Raw genomic sequence first — 10,119 nt, 5'->3', positions numbered from 1 at the left:
ATATTTTAATGGTTGTATATTTTGTATGAAACAACAACACATTTTAAAATCTGCAGAAGTACTGGGAAGTGAGATATTTTTTCTCGTATCAGAGACAAGCTGACTGCTATGCAAAGATAAGCGAATTGGCAGCTGCCTGCGGATACATTTACAGCGTACAGACATGAAAGTTGCGACAATTTTCTCATCAACTCTCAGCAAGAAACTGTGCCTTATAATTCACAAAAGCAGAGGAAAAAAGAGTTCTAAATTAGTCGTCTTTAGCTTTGCTCTGTAGTGCGAGTTGTACCAGAGCTACTGCAGCAAAATCAGGAAACATTACTGTAAATCATCATGGACGAGCAGCCCCTGCCAGCTGGCCAAGGAGACCCTGTGAAATGTCAATGAACCAAATTCCTGGCTGACTTCCAGCGCAGATTGATGTCTCCTACATTGTGTCCCCACTCTAATCCCATTAACTAGATATAACTGCAGTTAATTTGATTTATGTCAGACAACACATTAGAAAGCACAAGTTCAAGTCTCAATGACCAGGTGTTTTTCTGTGTGCCGTCAACTGGTGCAGAAACTGACACAAACTTTCTCAGACCTGATGAATCACTTGAACATTGCCATCTCTATTTGCCATTTTTAGAACCACTGGCAGCATCGGAGGATGACTTTTTACTTAATCAAAAACTCACTTGGAAACAGGAAGTGATTTTCAGACAGTGTAGTCAAACCTAACTTTTAACAGCTTTTTCATAAATATTGCCAATTAGTTTGTAGTTATTTTTTTTTTTAGGATAAATGAAAGAGGTGGAGAAGTCTATCTACTGAGTGCAGCCTCTAAATGCTGTGTGCATTGAGATGTGTCCAGATGGTGGGGTTTGGAACATTTTCATAGAAACCTTACTAATATTTAAAAAATGAACGTGAAACACCTGGAGGCTATTCCAAGGTAATATCATGCTGCGTGTGACGACTACTAAAAGCTCAAGCATTTATTGCCGTTGAAGAGCATTAGCTAATTTAATACCTGTCCAGATAAAGAGTGCTTTTATCCAAAGTGTTTTATAAGAGTTTCTTTTTATTATCCCAGTGGTTATCTACAGAGGAGAGTTCTTTGGTCTTTATGTGAGATGCAGTCAACATCATCAGGGAGTCTATGCTCATTATTTATGACAAAGATTTTATTACCACTTTCCTCTCTGGTACTGTACCCTATTAGTCAAGACACATTTCCCTTTGGAAGACAAATAGAAAAGAGAATTGCAAAACCTTCTGGTTGTACTCACTTGGTTTAACAGTCTAAAAGCAGGCATTGTTTAGACGAGACAAAAGTGCCATGATGGCGACTGTGAGGCGGGATTTTAGTGATATTTGACTTTAAATCCTAAGCATCCTATACCTGTGTTTAGTTACAATTCCTGAATGCTGATGTCTAATACCGTTGCTGTGGATGCTGTTTAGCATGTTAGCAGGCTGATATTAAGGATGCTTAAACGGAAAGTAGGCACAGCTGAAGCAGATGGACGTGGCTGGCTGTTTATTGGGTAGCATGCTAATATTTACAAGCTTTAAACAAGAAGTAGAACTGAAGCATATGGGAATAGTTGGCTGTTTAGTGTAATTGCATGCTAAAGTTAAACACAAAACAGAAATTACATTTGAAGCAGATGGATCCAAAGATGGGTCAAATTTAATATAAGGTTGAAGTCATATTAGCAGTTGTAATTGTGTTTTGCGAGATAGAAAATTAGTAATATTACAAGAGTAAAGCTGTAGTATTATAAGAGCAGTTGTGATATCACAAGAATAAAGTTGTTATGTTAAGAGAAAGCTCAGGCTGCCCATTAGACTGACTTTTGGAACAGGCTCAGTTTTCTTGCACACTTTTTTTACAGTCCTGATTGTTTTGACAAAGTGGTGCTGATGCAATAAAAGAAAAGCATTAAGTTATTTTTGGGAACTATCTCGGAGTGTAACTTCACAAGACGCTCTGTGTTTCTCATTTCAGCGTTTTTTGCTGGCTCTTCTAAAATCCACCTTCAAAATAAGACGCAGGCTAATCATAGCCTTAAATTACAGCTTTATTATGGAAATATTACAACTTTATTCTTGTAATATTTCAGCTTTATTTTAGAAACATATATTTTTATGAAGCTCTTACACTCTGTATTAGGAATATAAATACCTGCACTCAGAGCTCAGGGATCCATCTAATGCGGCTATCTAATCAATAATGACCAATATTGCACTTCATAGAGCCACTGTGCAGTCCTGCAAATGTTTCCTCAAATGATGAATTATAATTGTCTCAATACAAAATATAATCAAAAACGGCGACTTGGTCACATAAGAAAAACACTTCTGGCTTCTGATTTGAACAAATTATCTCTGCTTGGCTGCATCGTGTTGCTGAACAACCGTGACAATGTCAACTCCTCCTGCTGAATGAGTAGGGAGTGAGGGAGGAAGATACAAGTAAAAAAAAAGAGTAGTTGAGCAAGGAAATATTGAAAGGGGAGTAGAATTGGTGGATGCCTGATGAATGATAATGTGACAGTGAGAGGGGGAGTGAATGAGATAATGTAAAGGAGCGCAAATAAAGGATGCATGGAAGGAGGGAGAGGGAGGTGACAGATAAGGGGAACTCATTAAGGAATGGAACACAGCCTGCCTGGTTGTTTATTGGATGGCAGGCTCATTGTGCTTAATCACTCCTGCCAAGACACGCACAAATGCACGCACGCACACTCAATTGCATTCTTCAGCATACACCTTTGCATGCTGTTACGTACACACTGTGCACATATTCATGCATACCACAAATTTACTGAATGCACACTAAAACAGAAACACACACACACAGACAAACTGCTGCATGCCTCTTAGCAACTTGAGTCACTGAATCGTTTTCTCTCGGCCACTCTCTCCCTCTCATCCTCTCTTACTATAACACTATCCTCCTCTTATCGCTTCACGCCCTCCTCCTCCTCCTCCTCTCTGCTTTCCTCCTGTTGGTCCTTTCTCTATCACATTCTTCCCACCAATTTCCTTTTGTCAATCCCCTTCTTTTCACTCCTCTCCTCTCTCTTCACTCTGTACGGCTTTCCTCTTATCTAACAACCTTGAGATGATCTTCAAAGCATCATTGCGGGCGAGCATGCGAGGTCACAGTGTCTCCAGTCTCTCTTCTCCTTTCCTCTCGTCTCCCTGCGCCTCTCTTCTTCCTCTCCTCTCCAGTGCACTTCACTATTCTGTTTTGGCTTCCTTCTTCCATCTAATTTGTCCTCTTCCTCCTCCTCCTCCTCCTCCTCCTCCACTCTCTCTCTTTCTATTGCATCCTTTACTTTTCTTCATCTCACACTCCATTTCGCCTCCTCCTCTCAACATCTATCTCCACCTCATCTGGCCTCATCTCTTCTCTTCTGAATGCTGCTCCATCTTTTTCCGACATGCGTCCCTTTCCCCAATTTTCCTCTCTTTCTCTGCCCCCTCCCCTCCCCCTCCTCTTCCTCCTTCTCCCACTGCAGTCTCCCCCTCCTGTTTTTTCTCCCCCCCCAATTCATTTACTTCCCTCTGTGCTCTTTTCATTCCTCCCTCTGCTCATCTAAGAATCTGAGAAAAGAGGTGATACAAGGTTCCTTTTGTCGTGTGTGTGTTTGCGGGTGTGTGCGTGTGTGTGCTTGTTAATGCCTGTCGTGGCACGTGTCTGGGTTTTTGAGTGCAGTTGTGTTGTTGCAGGGATGTTACACGGCTAACTGTCTGTAAAGCAGCCGCGAGCCCTGCAGTGTTTTCGCTCTCTAATTAATTAAGCGTGGGATGCTTTAGTCTGCTTATTGCCTGTCCGTCTCACTTTGCCTTTTTGTGTCTTGTCCATCTCTGGATCACTCTATCTACCTGTCTGCAATCTTGCCTGTCTACCTCTCTGGCTCTCTGATTGTCCTGAGTCCTCTCTCTGTGGGAGAATTGCTACATAATTCAGTCCTCACTGATGCTTTTCATTCATGAACGTAAACAACAGCAGTAGCACCATCGGTCCAGCTGAGGTCAGCATTGTTCCTGATAAATTAACAGCAGAAAATCATGCCTTAAGGAGAGATCATAGAGCAAAGTTTCACTTTTTGAACAGCCCAAAATGTGCTGTTTTTCAGGTTATTTTAAAGCATGATAATTATGGGATAACAGAGGCGCTGGTGCATAGAGAATAGGGGAACTGTGTTTTTCATCCGTGTGAATTGTTGCCTTAAATAGCAGCTGGTTCACCCTTCCAGAAGATCACATCATTTTGAACATTTTTGGGCTTGTTGTGCATTTTTGTGAGCCATGAGTTCCTCTGGGTTTGCAAACGTTTTTTCAGTAATTACAAGAGAGGGAAAAACAGGAATGGAAACTACTCATAGATTTCTTTTTGTTTTGTTTTTACAATAACCTATGAAGGAATATTAGACTTTCTTTTTTCAAAATGTTTGTTTCAAGAGACTCCCTGCTGAGAAGTAAAAATACTTCTACTGCCCTTCTTTTTCTTTTTTTCCTAAGGAGGGAGGAGAGCGAGATAGACAAATGTAACCTCTCTCTGTGTGTGTGTGTGTGTGTGTGTGTGTGTGTGTTATCATTGGCCTGTGATATCGCTCAGACTCGAAGGAAGTTTGGCTTTTCAGCATCGACTTTCCTCCCTGTGTTAAGTCTTTTGACCGACAAACACACACAAACACACACACACACACGCACACACACACACACACACACACACACACACACACACACACACAGACACACACACACACACACACACACACACACACACACACACACACACAGACACACACACACACACACACACACAGACACACACACACACACACACACACACAGACACACACACACACACACACACACACACACACACACACACACACACACACACTGTACCAGGGTGTGAACTGTTTGTGGGTCTGTGAAGATACAATCTGACTGTCTCACACCCTGCAGCCACTCTGCTTGATCCATTGAAAGAAGAAAACTGAAGTGATTTCTGTTTACTTTCAGACATTATAACTTCCTCACAAGTTCTAAGGGTGATGATTTAACAATAACAATAAACTTACAGCCATACCACCCTGAACACGCCCGATCTCGTCCGCTCTCGCAAGCTAAGCAGGGTCGGGCCTGGTTAGTACTTGGAAGGGAGACCGCCTGGTGTTGTAAGCTTGGGCTGCTGTGGTTCAGTTGGTAGAGTCGGTTGTCTCTCACCTGGAAGGTTGGGGGTTCGATCCCCAGCTCCTGCAGCAGCATTTCTGATGTGTCCTTGGACAAGACACTTAACCCTGAATTACTCCTGCTGCTTCAGTGCGTGAATGGGTGTGAATGGGTAGGTGTGACATGCAGTGTAAAAGTGCTTTGAGTAGTCTGAGGACAATCTAAAGTCCATTTACCAATATAGATATTAGTAACTATGATTAATAATAATGTACATTCAAGCATAAATGTAACAATCCAAACCCCCATATAAGCCATGTATGACTTAAACTGATCAAATATGGGATAAATCCTACATAAAGCAGAAAATAAAGCCATTATTTTTCTCAAAATAGCCTCAAGAGCAGCCTAAGTGGTTTTACAATGTGACCTCCTGAGTCACACTGAAGCCAACTGTGCTGTGAGTGCATTTGCTGCTTGTGTTAGTTTAATATTGCAGTGCATCTCTGTATTCCCGTAGGCTCTCATTGAATATATTTCAGCATGTGTGCTATTTAAAATGAGCAGAATAACTGTGAAAACATCTCATTGGTATGGGTTGTGTTATTGCTCATACTATATTACTCTGCATTTTCTTCCTCCTTAAAAGAGTTATCATTTTCATTCTCTTCAGCCACTCTCATAGTGTTCTGATTTGGGTTAGTCTTGGCTACATATTGTTTGTGCTAATGGTTCTGATTTTTATACAATTCCACTGATACTTATTCTTTGTAAAAAATCATTAGAAAACCACGTCTTCGTAAAGTGAAACACAAATGAGACTCCTTTAACTTTGCATTACATTGTCTTTGTTGATATTTGTTTTTACAAATTATTGTATGGTTCATTCCTTTTTCAAAACCTTCACACAGTATAAGTGGTTGCAGGAGTGGAGTTGGGATTTTTCTCTTCTGTTCTTTTGATTTTTTACAATTTGATACACAAGGCTTCAAGTGACCCGTGGTACTCATACTCAAATATGTACTGTACAAAGAACTGCTGGTCACCTTAATCAGCTCCTGATTTACTGTGTAATACCATAAAAGTCCCTCCATCAGAAAAGTAAGATGTTTAAAGCACAATTAATTTATTTTTGTGATTATTATTTTAGCTTGTTCATATTGCAATTATTCATGGGAATAACTAGGTGTTGCCAAGGATGCTAGAACCATTAAGGAGATTTCACATTGGGACCCATGTATAACACTAAAGCTCACACCAACTCTACACAACTGCTGTTACCAAACTTTTAATGATTCTACTTTTTAAGACATTCAGCTCTATTGTAGTCTTATACTTACTGTTTGATGTTTAAACAGATGGAGCTGTGACAAAATAACCCTTTGTACAAATGAAAGAAAATTCAACATACAGTGACAGAAATCCTCCTTATAAATGATGCCAAGTTTAAAGACATTTCCAAGGTAAAGTTTTTCTATTTTAAAAGTTCTCTTCACAGCATTGAATAGCTCAACACATTTTTGATAAACATTAACCTCTTTAATTAAAAAAAAATGTAACTAAGTGTGCATGCTAACTATAAAAAAAGAAGCTTCGTAAAGTTTTATGGAAAATGAAAAAAAAAAAAAGAAAAGACTTTGGGCTAATTTTCTTTTGCATTATTATGTTAAAAAAATAATCCTTATGATGCACACATCATTTACTTTGCATGGGGGTTACCCTTCATTAGCCCGCTCTTTGCATTGGAAGCACTGAACCCAAGACTCTCATTGACGCCTGCTTGCAAATGGTCCCTCACAAACAACACACAGGCACTCATCTTCATCTGATTTAGAGGCATCTGGAGTCTTTTTTGTAATGCCTTCCTGCTTTTTCTTTGGTGTTTAAGATTTGGTTTCCCCCATATTTCTTTTGGAATGGACGTGTTTTACCTTGTGGCTTCCTTTCAATTACATGTACCTCCTTCTCTTGAGTCAGTTAAAATAGAGGTTTTTGCATTTGACTTGGCAATATGCAAGATAATGTGGTGCCAAAGACTATGCTGTTTCTAGGGCCTGAGGGTTGGAGGTTCGTGCCTTTGCCTAGATGGCCTAGGTCCTAAAAAAGGGATGACCCTTTCACATCGATGGTGCAAACTCTTTCAATAAAATCACATACCTGTTGTAAGGTGGAAGCCCGGTCTCCTGAAAGGCAGTCCTAATCTACAGCTTGGTTGCAGTAAAGGGATATGCAATTGCCAAATTCCCAAAGATGTCATAGATGGTGGAAAACCCTCCAAGGTTGTTCTCCATCCATATGAGGTTAGACATCTTTATTCTATTGCCAAATACAATCGACGAAACAATTAGAGTGGTCCAGAACACTTGATATATTCAATAATATGATGATGGGAATTACCAAAGATTGTTAACTTCATTCAGCCAGAGGGTTTTGCTCTTCCTCCTGGAAGGGTATTTTCAGCAGGGCAAGCCATTGTTGAGGTGACTATGGAAGTTACCAAAGGGAATAAGAATTAGGGGTTATATTCTTCCATGTAAATGAGACTTACAAATGCTATCATCACTCGGTTACCCCTTTAGTGCCAGATGTCAATAACCTGCACGAGTCGGGGCACCAGCTTGTCTTTGTTTTTCGTTTTTTTACAGTTGTCACACCAGTTTTTCTTTCCATATTCCAGACGTCCCCTGAGCCCATGCAGTGAATGTCAGCCCAACCCCTTCTCCAGACTATCCAAGAAAGTCTTGACATTTTAAAGGCCCTAGCAAGGGCACTTTTCTGTGGCTTCCCAAGAGAGAGAGTTTCAGGTGCCACTTTAAGAAGAGTATAAACCACTAACTGTTGTTTTTTTCTTTTCAGCCAAGGCTGGAAACTTCAGCTCTGGTGCCACCACTTATACATACAAAAGCTCTCTCAACCTTGTTGGCAACGAACTAGAGGTGATAGCTGATTTTGTAAGATGCACCTGAGATAAAAGTCTGGCCTCTTAAAGCCTGCTGTGAAGATCCATACCCAACCCAAACATCTGAATTCTGAAGGGTGTCTTACTTTTCTATTTCAGCTCAGGTGAATGTCTTACAGTATTTATCTAGCATATGACATGGTTGATTTTTTTTTGCAATCATCACCTCAGTGAGCAACTGATTTGCCATGTCATTACAATTCCTAATTCTTGGCCCAAATCCCCCCAAAAAGTCACTCCGAAACACCAGCTGCTAATTTTTTTCTATCTGAAGTTAGCTTAAATCAAGACATTAGTAATACAACAGCGTATTCTATTCTCTGAAGGCATAAATATGAAGATGTCTAACCTTAAAGTATGACTATGCAACTTCAGAGCAGATTTTCAGAACAAAACATGAGTACATGAACATATGCAACTACACTCCTGCACAGTCTTACTAGCAATAAACCATTTACCGCAGCAATACTTTGAGTACAGAGACATTGAAACTAAATGTATTTAGCAGAGTGTGTGTTCTAGAAAGTTTGCTTCGCCCAGCAAATGTTGTTAACCGAAGATGCTAAGAATTAACAGAAGTGTTTCCTCTCACTCATTGGTGCTGTTTTTGTCGCATCAACGTGTTTGCTAATAATCTATCCAGGATGTGAAGCTGCCGTAGCCCTCAGGGGTTTCTGTCAGAGGACAGTTTGAGACAAATGACTCTGCTTGTCCAGTCAAGTCATGTACAGACAGATGAGACAAACAGAATCAGTAAAACAGCTCGCCAGATACTGTACCGTCTGAGTGCTGATTTACCCGACAGATGCACAGACACAATCCACTGAGACCCAAGTAATGCTAATTTTATCTCTCCTGCTCCAGACCTTCACACAGGAACCTACATTGCTGTGTATGGTGTGTGCATGTAGCTGTGTGCACTTTTTCTGAGCATGCTTGTGTGTTTCTCTCTGTCCATGTGTGTGTGTCTCTGTGTGTTATGTAAAGTACACCCAGGTGCTGTGATGTAACTCTGTTCAGTTTGCTCACAGCTGGGAGCGATAGATAACTACCTGGATGTGTGTACGTGTTTAAGTTTTGTGCAAATTCTCTTAATATTCTCTGGACTCTGGATGTGCTCTTAGATAAGCTGACTGTTGGTGGACAGGATTCCCATTTCACCTTGTGGAGGGAAAAGTTTTCTCTGGAAAACTTTCCAAGTAGTCCTCAACTGTTTAAACTATAGAGGCCATCCTTAGTAGTCAGATCACAGGTATAAAAAAAATTACATGGGCTTTGTTTGAAAAGTCAAAATAATTGCCTTTCCTCTCTGAACCACTTTTTGTTGGCCTTAAGAGTTCAAGGAAAGGGGCAAAAAATTCATAAGGACTTACAAGGCAACCAAGTCCTTGGAGAATCTCTGGGCAGATTTTACACACATTGCTCCATCAGACTGCTACTATCTTTTCTGACGAACTAACATTTCATGTTGTTTCTATCAATTAACCTTTTAATTAAAAGATTGGCCGTTGCCTTTGGCTTCAACACTGTATTATGTTAACATGTCGATTAGTTATTAAGAACACAATTGGATAATAAACTGCTTGGAAATGTAAAATAGAGCTTTATACAGCAAAATCGACTTTCTTGTAGGGACAATGATGGTCAAAAGTCCATTGAAGTAAATCAAATGAAATCTAAAAAAAAAAAAAAAAAAAAATCAACCAGAAAACAAACTTAAATTTTCTTTTAACTAATTTAGGATCAACTCACATTTGCAGATCAATAAGCAAAGGCCGATGCTGTGCAGATAAACTTTTCTCAAACAGCCAATTTCTACTTTGAATTAGACAATTCTATCAAATACCAAGAAATGGTGTGTCTTTTAAAGAAATATGAATAAATTGATTCACAAAACATACAGAAACATCTAATTTCACATAGTGGTACAGTTTGAAAAACAACGTTTTAATATACAGTGAAAACATCAAAACTTC

Source organism: Labrus bergylta, chromosome 13, assembly GCF_963930695.1.
Source record: "Labrus bergylta chromosome 13, fLabBer1.1, whole genome shotgun sequence".
In the NCBI taxonomy this organism is placed as follows: Eukaryota; Metazoa; Chordata; class Actinopteri; order Labriformes; family Labridae; genus Labrus; species Labrus bergylta.
This window is presented reverse-complemented; position numbering follows the sequence as displayed.